The sequence below is a fragment of the Aplysia californica genome, unplaced genomic scaffold (assembly GCF_000002075.1).
Source record: "Aplysia californica isolate F4 #8 unplaced genomic scaffold, AplCal3.0 scaffold00202, whole genome shotgun sequence".
NCBI lineage: Eukaryota > Metazoa > Mollusca > Gastropoda > Aplysiida > Aplysiidae > Aplysia > Aplysia californica.
Window position 1 is genome coordinate 961002 of NW_004797472.1, and position 11087 is coordinate 972088.

The window sequence follows — 11087 nt, forward strand, 5'->3', positions numbered from 1 at the left end:
AGGGGGGGAGGGGTAGGGGAAAGAAGGGGATTAGGGTAGGGAGGGGGGAAGAGAGGAAAAGGGGGAGGGGACGCAGTAGCTTAGAGAATATAATATGTTTATGTTCGCCTTTTTTTGGTCTTTTCCTACTCGCCCACAACGTTCGCTGTTCTGTTCAACAAAACATATTAAATACATTAGGCCCTAAACCCTCACCTTGCGGGGCGTTTGCTGGGAATAGATCTAAACTATTTGCATCTCTAAAGCCACCCATATAAAAAAATAAAACGGCGTTTTGGGAATAGCTTTTGATAGAATTCATCATGTTGTTTCAAACCTTGTTTGACACTGAGCGTGTATTAACTTGTCCGAAAAGATCAGATTGAAAAAATTGCTGGCAACCGACTATAAATAAGTTATAATGTTTTGTCTGTGTTTTCCTCCCCTGCCACAACCTAGCAACATCAATTGTCCCAACATTCTTTCAGTTAGTTTTAGTTTTAGTAAGGTTTTACGGCTCTCGGCAACTACACAAGGTCATATGAGCACCAAGGGGTGGATGTCAAGAGAAGTCCAAACGGGGGACCAGGCTTACTTTGCTCACCTCTCTAACCTCAACAGCACAAAGTCTGCTTCGACTATCAAGGCACCCTGGAAATACCAGTTCACAAGAGAGTGAGAAACATACATAAGAAGTAGAGGAAAAAGAACGAAAGTAAGGATGAGGAAAGAAAAAGCAGCAGTTCCCCCTATGTTATTCCGGCGCAGTATGAGCATGACATTGATAAATCAACCCATTTACAATTTACAATTGCATAAGAACATGTTAATATCCCCCCTTTGGGAATGACTGAAAGACAACACCAGTCAGTAGTACTGCCCTAAAGGGGGGGGGGGGGATCCCAACATTCTAAAGTCAGAGGAAGAGCTTGCAGTTAAAAACACCCCTCGGCGAAACCCCTAGGCGAAGATGGCAAAAACACAGAAACGCTAAAACAATTAAATCATTTGATTTGGCATTGATACTATAACAGAACTTTCAATGAAATCTAAGACTATAATATGTGTGTGTACCAGAAGAACTACTTCAGTCAGTTTATATTTTCATCAACCCCCCCCCCCCAAAAAAAAATTTTTTTTTTAAAATATATATATTAGAAAAGAAAATTCTGAAAAGCAAGAACATGCTTTGGTTTCAGTACCATCATTCTATTAGTGCCGCATATGAAAATATTTTAGAAAGTAATCTAGGAAAGAATCAAGGATAAAATTGTAAATTGAAAAAGAAATTGGAGATGAACAGTTCGGCTTCAGGTCTAGAAGTTGCGCCAGAGAAGGAAACCTTCTGCATGAACGCAATGGCACAACAATGAAACAGCACCAGACCATTTTGAAGGAACTACTTGAAGCAAAGATGTGTGACAGTGGGCCAAGGTAATGTTCTGTCTTGGTAAGTGTTTTACGGCCCTTGCAACTGCATATGAGCGCGGGGGACACATTAAACATGTTCAGTTGGTAGGAAATGTTTAATTTTTCCCGAGTGGCGGCCGAATCCTACTCTGATCGATTTTTTATTACCAAAGGATCTCTAACGTGCACAACGTGCACACGGGACCTCCGAGAATTTTCGCCCTTGTCTGAAAAGGCTAGGTGTAGATCTTTCCTACCAGAAGATCAGGGATGTGGCTGAAAGACAGAAGTAAAAAGAAACCAAGGAGTAGCAGTAGAAAGACTACAGAAAGAATCAAGAGCCCAGAGGAGGGGGCAAAGGAGGTGAGGGGGTGGGGGCAGAAAGTGGAAACGAAAGCAGACGACAGATCAATGCTAGAGAGCAGGAAAGGAGGTGAAAGGAGACAATTAAGAGAAGAAAATTTTAAATTTTTCTATAGCTACCCGGAGTCGAACCCGGGACCTTTGAATGAGAGGCGAATACTTTGACCTTTAGGGCAAGAGAGCCCCAGGGCCAAGGGTGGAAAAGAACAACACGGACGGATCCCATCAAGACATGGACGGGCCTATATATATATATATAGTTAGATGTATGACAGAGAGCAAAACGGCAGCTAGCGACCGTAAACTGTAAACAGGTGGGTCATTGCACGTCAACCTCTGAGTCAGAGGTGACCCCTTCAGGTATCCCCATGTATCTCTGAGTTTGGTTAACTACATGCATGTAAAATTCTTAACTACCAGTGCTTTTCCATTTACTCCTTGGCTCCTTCTTACTGCTGTCTTTTAGCCACACCCCTGATCTTCTGGTACGTATGATCTAACACCTTGCCTTCTCCTTCTCAGAAAGGACAAAAAATCTCGGAGGTCCTGTGTGCAAGTTTGCGCACGTTCAAGATCCCTTGGTGGTCCAAAATCATCTATAAAAATATAAGAGAAGGCTTGGGCCGCTACCCGGGCAAACATTCAAAATTAATTCCTTCCAAAGTGAAAACGCTTAAAATGTGTCTCGCGCACTCATTTAACTATCAAGACTTTGTTCAGTTGCAAGCGCCGTAAAACACTTACCAAAAAAGAAAAGAAAAGGAAGCGGGGTAACAACACCTGATACTGGATGCATGCACACAACTGCATCCGAAGTGAGTTAAAATCAAATCTGCCTTTGAACATTAAATAAATTTCTGTGACGTAGATCTATGCCATAAAGACGTCATTGGCCTACATTATTGCCCTTGTGTTAGAGACAGGTCGTCGTTATTCACTCATGTAAATTGTGCACGGCTGTTATTTCTCTCTGTGTCTCCGCTTAAAAACATGTTTTTCCTTTGTAACGGGATTTTCCGGTATCTTTACATGCTAACAACCCATTCTAAAAATAAGAATGCGCCTAGGATCCCGCTTTGAATTTAAGATCAGGGCAAGAACGTTTATTCTTAGCTGCTTTGCCATGTTTTGCGCCCATTTTGGGACAAGAGATAGAAGTTGGAGCAAACTTGGGGACCGTGAAATCTACTCTGACACTTTACAAGATACAAACACACTGAAACGTACACAGAACGTTTGTGTGTGTGTGTTTGTGTGTGGGGGGGAGGGAGAGGGACCATGCACGTGCGCTATGGTTCTCCATTCATTCCTTTGCTCGGATGCTCTTAATAATAAAAAGCTACGTTTCCCTGGTCTTTCCCTGTTACCCATTTGCTTAAGTTCCTCAAGTTGGTTGCTCTGGGCCTACCCCTGCCTCGTTGGCTGTCAATTTTGCCTGTGAGATCTAGATGTTCAAGACCCTTAAGTCTATCCAGGTGTCCCAAAAGCTGCATTTTGTCGTTTCCTCATTGTTTTTTAATAGTGAGCGTCCCACGCGGGCTTCACCAAACATTACCTCATTTGATTTCTTTTCCTTCCACGATACTCTGAGCAGTCTCCTAAGAAACAACATTTCTGTTGCTTCTATTTTATTTTCACAGAATTACAATAAAATGAAAATAATGACCATCGACTCTTATCTCAGAGGAATTCCCATGTAACAGCAAAATTCTGATGTTATATAGACAGAAAATACTATGTATACATGATCTTTGCCTGTGTGACTGCAGGTGCTGTATTTTGTTTCACCAGATTATCCAGAAGACGGGGAAAATTTTAACTAATTATAATTGTATGTCGTGTAGGCCTGCATCCCATTGCCTCAACCTCAACCTAGATAATTTCGGAGGCAGACAGCTTTGAAAGTGCCTGACACTGACCGGGTCAACTGGGGCTGAGTGGGGCATCCCAGCTGGCAGACGGGGATGGTTTTAATTTTGGGTGACCTTATTTAGGCCACATGTGGCCTAAATAAGCTAAACCCCCCTCTCTTACCTTATTTAGGCCACACCTGTGGCCTAAATAAGCTAAACCCCCCTCCCTTACCTTATTTAGGCCACACCTTTATACAAAGTCACAGAAATATTCCTTTTGTGCTTATTGAGGTACAGTGCAGGGTGGTTTTACCTGCAAGGATAATTGGACAAAATGGGCAAAATCTTTATTACTAATGGTCATATTTAGACAAATCCTATATCATTGTCTTTTTTTTTCTTAACTGCTCATGGTTATTAAAGAGTAAGCCAGCTAGGTAGTAATTTCGGATTCCTAATACTAATATTATGGGCATTCTTAAAATTTTTAAACTTGTTTTTAGCGCTTTTCTCAATGTAAAACGGATTCCGTAAAAAAACCCAATGACCTTATCTTTCTTTTTCAAAGTATTGTGCATATATTTGTGTGAAACTAAATATTCTATGCTTTCATGTACATGAAAAAAGCTAATAAAGGCAAGCAAAATGTTCTTCAGAGACATAGATCTAGTAGTAGGCCCACTTAATTTTTTTTTATAAACCGGGAAAGATGACCAGAAAATAACAAAATTATTTTATGATCTTCACTTGCACTTGCAATTTTTTTGATAAATTATAGTCTACCCCATTGTCTTTTTTTTCCATCATTTTTCTTCACTATTCATGACAACTGGCATGTATTGTTTTCAGTTATTATCAGGAAAGTGGATAGGCGGACTACGGGGTCTATCTAGCCAAAAGGATAGGTGGACCCCGGGGTCTACCTAACAAAATGCTCGGATTTAGGATGTGATCCTCGGATCAGCGTAGTGAAATAAGTAGTAGATCTAGGTTTAATTAACTAAGGATCGGTGGACCCCGGGGTCAACATAGTGAAATAAGTAGATCTCAGTTTATTTTATAGTAGGACTGGCGGAGCCCTTGGTCAACGTAGTGAAATTATAAGTAGATATAGGTTTAATTAAGGATTGGTGGACCCCGGGGTCAATGTAGTGAAATCAGTAGATCTAGGTTTAATTAAGGATTGGTGGACCCTGGGGTCAATGTAGTGAAATAAGTACATGTAGATCTAGGTTTAATTTTAAGGATTGGTGGACCCTGGAGTCAACGTAGTGAAATAGGTAGGTTTAAGGTGGACCCCAGGGTCTACGTAACGAAATGCTAGTTAGGTTTTTAGAATAGGTAGAACACTACGCTGACCCCGGGGTCCACCAATCTTTAAAGAAACATACTTATTTCACTACGGTGACCCCGGGGTCCACCTGTCCTAAAACCTAGTATTTCGCTAGGTAGACCCCGGGGTCCACCTTAAACCTGCTTATTTATCACTACGTTGACCCCGGGGTCCACCAATCCTTACTTAAACCAAACCTTATTTCACTACGGTGACTCCGGGGTTCACATCCTAAAACCTAGTATTTCGCTTTGCAGACCCCGGAGTCCACCTATCCTCTTCAGGACTTAACTATTATCAATTTGCAATTTTCATTTATTAGCATATTTTTAAAAAAAAATATTGAATCAGAGACTCGCTGTCTAAAAAGTCCACTGCTAATGCTATTCTTTTCAAAGAAAATGGCACAATTTGATTTTATGACATGTTCAAAAAAAGAGTTTTAAAAATATCCTGAAAACAACATAAAAGGATTATATATAGATCTCTCTCTCTCTCTCTCTCTCTCTTTGTATATATATATATATATATATATGTGTGTGTGTGTATTTTATTATGTATACTGTAAGACTGAGCAGAGGCTTACAATGTAAATTCTGTGCTCTAAAAGTAGAGAAAATCTTAAGTTTGCGCAAAACAGATTCTAGAAAAAAAGTTGGATCTAATTATTCTAATAAAAGTAAAAGTGATTGTTATGCTGAGATTTGTTATTATTTAACCCGGAAGTCTGGAAGTCCATTCGGAGGATTTGACCTTTTCACTTGACCAAAGTGTGCCAAAATGGTAGCCTAGCTTTTGCCCCTCCATGAAGGAAAAATCTGGCCCTCATTCAAACCATTGGGATTGAGCAAAATTTTGCGTATTGTGCTTTGTTCTTTACAATATTCATTATGGTTATGATTTATAAGTTGTACACTGAGACAAAACCGTACTAAATGAGAAAGGTGCACCATTATGAAAGTGGAACGAACTCAGTTGCCTGAAAAGGGTAGTTTGAGCATGTGTGGCCTAAATAAGCTAAACCCCCCTCCCTTACCTTATTTAGGCCACATAAATAAACTAAACCCCCCTCCCTTACCTTATTTAGGCCATATGTGGCCTAAATACGCACTCCCTTTAATTTTAAAAAAAATCTGTGTTTGGCAATCCAGTTCAGGTTTTGTGCATGCGGGAACAAACGGCCCATTTCGCTGTAGAAGCCGGTTTTTTAGTTTTAGTAAGAGTTTTAAGGCACTTGCAACACAATAAGGTCATACAAGTGGCAAAGATTAGAAAGGTTACAAGAGACTAACAAGAATAATAAAGGAGGAGAGATCATTGCGGTAAATATTTGATAGGAAAGAAGGAGAAAACCACACCAGAGCACCCGCCACAAACTTCTAAACTAAGAGTGATATTCACTCCCTGCTCCTAGGTTTAGATCGTTTAATTCCCCCCCCCCCCACCCCCAGGGCAGCACTACTGGCTGAAGTGTCTTAAGCCACTCCCAAAGGGGGGATGTTAACAGGTTCTTATGCACAGTAGAATTGTAAATGGGCTGACTTGTCAATGTCATGCACATACTGTGCCGAAACGACATAAGGGGAACTGCTGCTTTTTCTTTCCTCATCCTCACTATCGTCATTTTTTCTTTACTTTTTTAGTATGTTTGTCACTCTGTTGTGAACTGCTGTTTACGTCGTGCCTTGATAGTCGAAGCAGACTTTGTGCTGTTGAAGCAAGAGACGTGAGCAGAGTAAGCCTGATTCCCCGTTTGGACTTCTCTGTTGACATCCACCCCTTGCCGCTCATATGAGTATGACCTTATGCAGTTGTGGGTGCTGTAAACCTAACTAAAAACTAAAAAATCGTTTAATATTCAGGTTGTTTCAGTTTTAACAGATTCTTTGTTTCTTGGAGTAAAGAGAAACATATAGATACAATAATGTTCATTTATTTTGACTGCTGGGAAAAAGTAAGACGGACATACAGAAATAACAGAGTGAAAGTAAAGAAGAAGGACCTACAGTAGCGCCTTCCAACCACCACCCGCGTTTTAGCTGTTCCCTTTGTCAGGGCTAGCTAGGGATAAAAGGGATACAACACCCAAGCAGAATTTTTTGGTTACGTTTTGTGAGCGTTTTACGGCGCTCGCAACTGCATAAGGTCATATGAGCGCGCGGGGCACACCAAATATTTTCAATTGATAGGCATTATTGTTTAATTTTGCCCGGATGATGGCCGAAGCCTATTGTTATCGATTTTGGACCACCAAAGGATATTTAACATGCACAAGGGACCTACGAGACTTTTCGCCCTTGTCCGAGAAGGCTTGGTGTAGATCTTTCCTATCATAATAGTCAGGGGTGTGGCTGAAAGACAGAATTAAAAAGGAGCCGAAGAGCAGAGGTAGAAAGATTCAGGAGCCCAGAGGAGGGTGCAAAGGAGGTGAGGGGGTGGGGGATTAAAGTGAAGACGAAAGCAGACTACAGAACATTGCTAGAGAGCAGGAAAGGATGTGAAAGGAGAATGTTTTAGAGAAGAAAAGTTTCCATTCCGATCCGAATTCGAACCTAGGACCTATTGAATGAGAGGCGAAGACCTTAACCTCTAGGCCACGAGAGCCCCCCCCCCCCCCCACCAAGCAGAAAGACGGGTATACTTGATATAAAGATTCTCATTAAACAGTCGACTCCGCTTGTGTCGAACTCGCTTCTCTTGATCTCCAGTTACTGTTAACGATCTTTTTCTCGGGTTCCAGCACCTTTTCTAACTGACCCCAACGGTTACTTTGAACTTTGGATGAGTTGATCTATTTTTCACTCCCCCAACGACATGAACAACTCCATAGTTGACTGTACATAGTACATGAATAGAATTCAAAACTCCTACATGGCATGCTATGGCGTGTATTATTTTACAAACCAAAATAAGGTTTCCAGTTTCTAGTGAAATCAGTGAACAAAAGAGCACTATTGAAAATCATGATTTTATATTTATACTTTATACACATGCAGTACAAAAGTACACAACTACATTGCCACAGATTCATTTAAGGCAAGGCATCCGATTGTGCACATTTACAAAAGACAAGGAAAAAAAAAAAAAAAAAGAATAACAAATAAGGACCACAATATTATACACATGTACATTCCTCTCAAGAAATGCCACATTTTTACAATTGAGAATTCGGGGAAAAGGGCAGGGGTCAGAGGCTGCTATTTTCATACACGATGTACTGACAACACAAACACGACAGACCCTCTGGTGGTTTTGTACATAAAAGTTCCCACATGAGAGTCAATGGGCTATCGTACTTGCAGCAACTATCCAATCACCGGAAATCTGATATCAAACCAGGCCTTCCTCATTCACTTGTTTTAATTAAATACAATCAATATATATGGTAGCTTTCAAGAACAAGCGGGCAAACCCAGATTTCGGGGGTTTCCAGAAATCTTGACCTACACCAAAAAAGGGCATTGCCCTACCTATTTAGGAGAAGTGTGTTTTCATTTATTTTTATGTGTATATTTGTTTGGTTATAGAGAAAACTCTCCTCGTCTTTTAAAGAAACTAAACAAGGGTCCAAAAACTTTACATTCAATTTTCTCAAAACAGCATTTTTCGGGATAGTCCTCTTGTGCTTAAAAGCGACCGGACCATATGTCTGCAAATCAACCTACTGTCTTCTTGAGAATGAGAGGCTCACAAGCTCAGTTGGTAAAATGTTGAGTTGAGCTACATTATCATACAGTGCAGCCTATCAATAACGACTTTCGATATATATAACGACATCCTCTATAGTGACAAGGTGCCCGGGTCCCCATTTTTTCCTTATAATAATATATATTAAGTAATATTTCAGTTGCCTCTCTATAACTACATTTTTGTCTGGTCCCGACAATGTCGTTATAGAGAGGCTGCACTATAGTATAATGTGAATTTATCTTGTTCTTTTCCCTAAAGGAAGACAACAATTGGGCTAGAAGGATCACAGCTCTGCACACACCTGGTTAGCTCTGTCCTTGTCCTATCGGAGAAGGATGTCAAAGCAGAGACACTACAGACCCTCTTTTAGATAGCCTCACAGAGTTGACCTGTCGTAACCTGACAAAACACCTTTTTTCCCTTCATAGCAGTCTCGAGAAAAAGAGTTTTTCTTGTCAGCGTAACTATTTAAAATAGAGTGATTCTGACATTTTAATTTTTATTTAATAAATTGAAAAAGTTGTCAACAGTTCGACCTTGATTTTGTCACACAAGTTCATTTTAGCAACAAAAACATTCTGGCACCAAAATGAAAAGAAAAAAAAGAAAAAAAAAAGGTGCTTTGTCAGCTTACGGCAGAATACATGTACCATGTATCTCTCATATCACTCACTCCCATCGATCCCATAATGCCATAAGTACTAAACATGAGGCCAACACTTTTCACTGTATTGAACTGAAAGGGATGCAAAATCCAAAAGTGCAGTATAACATGGAGAGCTCAAGTTCGTCGGAACCGACCTTCGTGGTTTAAGAGACCGTAGTTCGAGGGATATCTTACAATTAAAAGGTAAAGAAGAAAAAAAAAAAAAACCAAAAAAAAAAAACCCCCACAAAAAAGCGGGACCGCAGGCACAGTTCAACAGATGCGTGACTTCGAGTCTTCTGTGTTTGACCTATCCGTGTTATACTGTACATCATTCAACAAACATTTACTTTTAACCCTGTTGAATAACCATACTATCCGAGTCTGAGAATCTATATCATTAGACAGTTTGGTGAACAATTCAACTGGTATACTTTAGGACAATTTCATTTGGAAGCCACTGGCTTCCTGATAATAAAACAGCTAAAATTGTGTTGATATCTTTACTGTGTAAAAAGTTATGGTTGTTTTTCTGATTTATTCTCCAACTTGGAACCACTTTAACCAGTTTTTTCGTTCCCCCCCCACCAAAACACAACTTTAAAACACAGATGGCCATTATTATGACAAATTAACAATCTACATTTTGTGAAGTGTTATGCACCTATTTGTTGGAAATCTAGAAAAGAATTAGAATGCATGGAATTACAAAACAGCTCTTACAAAGTTACTGAAAAGTACATTTACTACTTATACAATGTATAGGTACAGGATAATTTTATAAAAATCATACTCAAAGATACCTGAAATGGACAATAATAATATGTGTGAGGCATCGTGGTGAAATCAGGCGCTTGTCAAAATAATGAAATCCGAGAAATCTGCATTTTTCGGACAGTTTATACATTTTTTTCCTAATTTTTGTTTTTTGGCACAACACCTTGTATGTCCATTCAAAAATACTTTTATGTGTGGATTTTATGGAAAAATGATTAAACGCACAAAAAATGTAAATTTGCAGTTTCCAAGAACCCTTAAGAAATGGAAGTTACCAAACTTTGGCAGCCATTTTCTCACTATTTTTACTTCTGAAACCAGGTGACCCCACCTCCTTCAATCACAAATATCTCGACTTCTATTCGAGATAACATCGAAAATAAGGTAAATTAATAACCATTAAGATGATACCAATAACTCCATATGCCCAAAAATTGACGAGCGCCTGATTCCACAGCGTTGTGACACAAATGTAATGTCTTTACCGTATAATGGTCGTATTTTGATTAACAGAGCTAGCTGTTCAGTTTAGACCCATCCAAAAAACTCGAGATGCCACGACTGGTCCCTAATGTCTGGGTGTCTCGCGACTGACTCGCTCTGCCGTGAGCTCATTCACTAAGCTATCTACAATTAGGTGAACATACAAATTATGTTGCAAGGTAAATAAAAGAGCATTGTAGAGTAGGTCCACTCCGATACATGTAGCTAAAATACATTCAAAAACATTTCACAGGCATGGGCAATAACCCAACCATCAAATAAGATAAAGAATATTAACATATCTTTTTTTATTAAATTAGATGTTTTTACACCCCCATCAACATAATTAAGATTAATTAGGAGTCAGGCTTCAATACTGCCTGTTGGGGCCAACTAGGGCCAAGAGGGATATAACATCTTAGCAGATGACCCAGAGACTTGATAAAAATTTTCCCCATGTGCGATTCAAATCCTAAAAGAGAAAGAAAAGGAAAAAGAACCCCCCCCCCCCCCCCAAAGAAAAGAACACCTGTCACTACCTGGGTAATCCCCA

At 39.7% G+C, this 11087-nt stretch overlaps 1 long non-coding RNA gene across 1 annotated transcript in view; it reads left to right on the top strand.

Annotated features, from left to right (window-relative positions):
* The window catches only part of LOC106011867, a 30335-nt gene extending 20542 nt beyond the window's left edge, over positions 1-9793 (top strand). The window contains exon 3 of the long non-coding RNA XR_001184876.2: positions 8887-9793. This is a non-coding gene — a long non-coding RNA (uncharacterized LOC106011867). The remainder of the gene's footprint in view (positions 1-8886) is intronic.
* The last annotated feature ends 1294 nt before the right edge of the window (positions 9794-11087 follow it).